The sequence below is a fragment of the Pediculus humanus genome, genomic scaffold (assembly GCF_000006295.1).
Source record: "Pediculus humanus corporis 1103172107654 genomic scaffold, whole genome shotgun sequence".
Lineage (NCBI taxonomy): Eukaryota > Metazoa > Arthropoda > Insecta > Psocodea > Pediculidae > Pediculus > Pediculus humanus.
Window position 1 is genome coordinate 34835 of NW_002987264.1, and position 3974 is coordinate 38808.

The 3974-nt window shown below is 23.5% G+C and overlaps 1 non-coding gene across 1 annotated transcript; it reads left to right on the forward strand.

Moving 5' to 3' along the window:
• Positions 1-2491: 2491 nt before the first annotated feature.
• Positions 2492-2577, forward strand: Phum_PHUM277490. Its single transcript, XR_009833518.1, has one exon. It is a non-coding gene; the product is annotated as a microRNA, putative (microRNA).
• The last annotated feature ends 1397 nt before the right edge of the window (positions 2578-3974 follow it).

Consider the following 3974-nt stretch of genomic DNA (forward strand, 5'->3'; position numbering starts at 1 on the left):
CGTTAAAAAAAAATTAATTTTATTTTATTTTTACCCTTTTTTTTTTTTTTTCTCAATATAAATTTTCTCATGTCTCAACAGTGGCAAATATTTTAGGTGAGAAATTTGAACGTGGGGTTAGAAATATCTGTTTTGAATTTTCTTCATTATTTATTACATTGCATTATTTATTCTTGAAGTTTTTTTTTTTTTCTTTTGAACCTTTTTTTTTATTTTATAAAAAGGTTATCGTGCATAAAATACGCATAGAGAGAGAGGCTGAGGAGAGTATATATATATATATATATATTTATAAATATATATATTTATATTCTATGAAGTGAAAAATGGTAGTTTATCTGATGTTAATAAATTATACCTTTTCTTTCTATTGATTTAATATTTTTAAACCCTTGACGTTCATTTGCATCTTCTGCTACCACTCTCGGGTCATACATTGAATTTACAGTGGAAGGAGAGAGAGAGAGAGAGAGAGAGAAAAAAAATATCTGCCGTGAGATTTTAACTCTGCAATTTTTTTTTTTTAAACAACGTTTTTTTTTTTTTTTTATAAATGGATTATGTAAATAAATGTTTTTTTTTTGTTTAGTTTTAGAATTTCGTAATCCATCAATCAATCAATCGTCGATAATCAATAAATCATTGATAATCGAATAAAATTGTTTATTTTTTTTTTTTTTATCAAAAGTTCAATTTTCCTTTTTTTTTTTTTTTTTAATTAAAAAATATTATTTTAAATGATGTTTTTCCGCTTGCATTCTATGTTAAAAATTTTTTTTTCTCTCTCTCTCTCTCTCTCTCTCTCTCTCTCCTTATCTAAAACGTTACGTAAATTGTAATTTTATCATCATCATCATCATCATCATCATCATCATCATCATCATTATTATTATTATTATTATTATTTCGCTCAACTTATTAAAAGTAAAAGTTAATAACATTTAATTGTTTTAAATTGGACGTTCGAAGAAAAGTCACGATCGTTAAGTTTTTTTCCTTTTTTTTTCGCCTTATTATTTCGTCAAAATTTTTTCGATATTAATAATAATACTAATAATAATAATAATAATAAATAAATGTTAATAACAAAAGATGGGGAAACGTTTGAAAGAAAAAAAAGAATTTTTTGACCACAGTTAAATTGTAAACTATAGCATAAAAAAAAATGATCAAAACATGATGAGAGAGAGAGAGAGAGAGAGAGAAGGATACCTATCTACCATCATGAAGTTGTTGTGTTATTGATGATGATGATGATGATGATGATGATGTAAGTTGAATTTTCTTGGTTGCTAGTTACGTGGGCCGATTTGCCTCGAGTCTTATTTGTCGGAAAAAAAAAAAAAAGCTTGAACACTCCTTGTTTTTTTTTTAATCAGTCCGGATTCTTTCGCCTAGATGGTGACAGCATTCATGTGATGATGTTTCATCATGGTTTTTTTTTTTTTTTATAGAGCCTAAACAATGTTATAAATGCGAGGAAAGGAATCACATGTAACCGTCGGTTGATAATAATGAGAATGTGAGTGAGAGAGAAAGAAAAAGATCAACGAGTTGCAAATATATAAATTTATTTATAATTTTCTCTATGTGTTTAATGTTAATTATATTTATTTAATGGGAAATGACGTGGTTTTAGATACTCGAAGTACCAGTTAGGTAACTTGCGCGTTCTAAATAAAAAAAAAAATTGTTTAATTTTTACAAAGTTAAAAAAAAAAAAATCCACGAAGGACGTGTGTTATTAAAATCGATTTATTTATTTTTTATTTTAACATACATAAATAAATAAATAATTAAAATTTGTGTTTTTTCTTATCGTTTAAACTTCGTTTTAATCGGTGTCAAATGTTAAATGTGTAATTATTATTATTATTATTATTAATAAATTTAAGTTTTTATGTGTGTATATATATGTAAACGTGGAAGAAGAAGAAGAAGAAGAAGAAGAACGAAAAAAAAAAATTGAATTCGTTTCGAAATCAAATTTTATTTAAACTCTAATTTAAAAAAAAATCAATAATTTTAATAATAATAATAATAATAATTTACTTTAAATTTTATGTATTTTATTAAATTTTTAAATGCGAATCAACGTTTTATTTATTTAAAAAAAACTGCGTGTAAAAAAAGAAGGGACAAAGAAAAAAAAAACAATTTTTATATGAAAAAGGATTTTTTTTTTTTTAAGATGAAAAAAAAAAAAATGAAAGTGATACCTTTCGATGAAAGAAAGAGAGAGAGAGAGAGAGAGAAAAGGGTCTTCCTTCTTGATGGTTTATAGGGTAAGTTTTTTTTTTATAAGAACAACCGACACAAGTGATTTTTTTTTATTAAACGTATCTTATTTAAAAAAAAAAAAGAAGAAATAAAAGGATACGAATACAACACAATGATAGTTTTAAACGTGAATTTTTTTTTCCAGAATATTATTATTATTATTATTATGGAAAAGAAGAAGAAAGAAGAGAAAAGAAAAGAAAAAAAATGTCGGGTATAATTCAGCAGCGAGGTATAGAGTTCCTACGTGCTTTGGTTACTGTAGGAACTTCATACCGTGCTCTTGGATGTGCCTAATTCATCACAGGTTTCATTATGGAATATTAATAATAAATATTATTTATAAACAAATTTTCATCGGATGAAATTATATTTTATCATTATTATTATTATTTGTAATAACTTAAATATAATAATAATAATAATACGTCAAATTTAAACGTTTACGTATAAATATATAAATTATTACGTGTAAGTTTTTTTCTTTTTTTTTCGAATGTTAATTATGGTTTTCGAAAACTTTTTTTTTCTTTTTTTTTTTTTTTTTTTTTTGTAAATTAAATTGTTACGAAATTAATTTTTTTATTTTTTTCCCTCCGTTTTATAATAATAATAATAATAATAGAAATTATTTTTCTCACGATATTTTTTATTAAACCGCATAACAACAACATGGATATGAATATTTTTTATAAATAACATGTTATAAATTTTTTTTTTTTTTATAAATAGTAACACATGTGATGCAAATGGAGGACCATTTTAAAAAAAACTGTCTTGCATTTTTAATGAAAAAAAAAAATCTTATACGCACACATACGCACACACATCCACACACACATACGCACGGTATTAATTTTTTTTTTTTAAGGGATGTTTGATTGTTAACCCTTTACATTTACATTTACCTTCCCACAGTATAGAAAAACCGGAAACTGTAGGGTTTATTATTATATATCTTATTAATTTGCGGTTCTGCATATTATTAATAAATTTTGTTTTTTAAATCAATCTCTTTCTCTCTCTCTTTCTATCTTATTAATATTTTTTCAATAACCTATTCAAAATCATTTATGTATTTCTTTCTATTTTTTATTTTTTTTTAAAATAAATTAACCCCCTTTTTTTATTTAAATTTTTTTTTTATTTTTAACCTTTTATTACTATTATTATTATTAATATTTTTTTTTATAAATAATAATAATAATAATAATAGTAAAAACAAACTCGGATTTATTTTTTATTTAAAGATTTAATCTTATATTTTGTCAGAAATTGATGCTGCAAGGTAGCATTTAAGATCAATCTGATTTTATTTCAATAATCGCGTCTTGATTCGGACTTAATTTCCCTGCAACAATGATGTCAAAAAAAAAGATGGCGCGGGTGTGCTATGGTTGACACGCGTTTACGTCATGTTAATTTATTTTATTTAATTTTAATGGTTTTTTTTAACGATTTAGTTATAAGTTATGTATCGAAAGTTTTGTAATTTAGTGTAGTTTATTGTGATGTAATTAGTTTTTTATATTATTTAGTTATTATTATATTATTTTAAGTTTTAATTTACAAATGGTCAACGGTTTCATGTAAAACAAAAGGAAGCGTTTGGGGATAAAAAAAACCTTAGAAGATGGTTTAGTACATATGATTATTATGGGGTAAGTCTTTCATTTTCATACTTGTATTACACT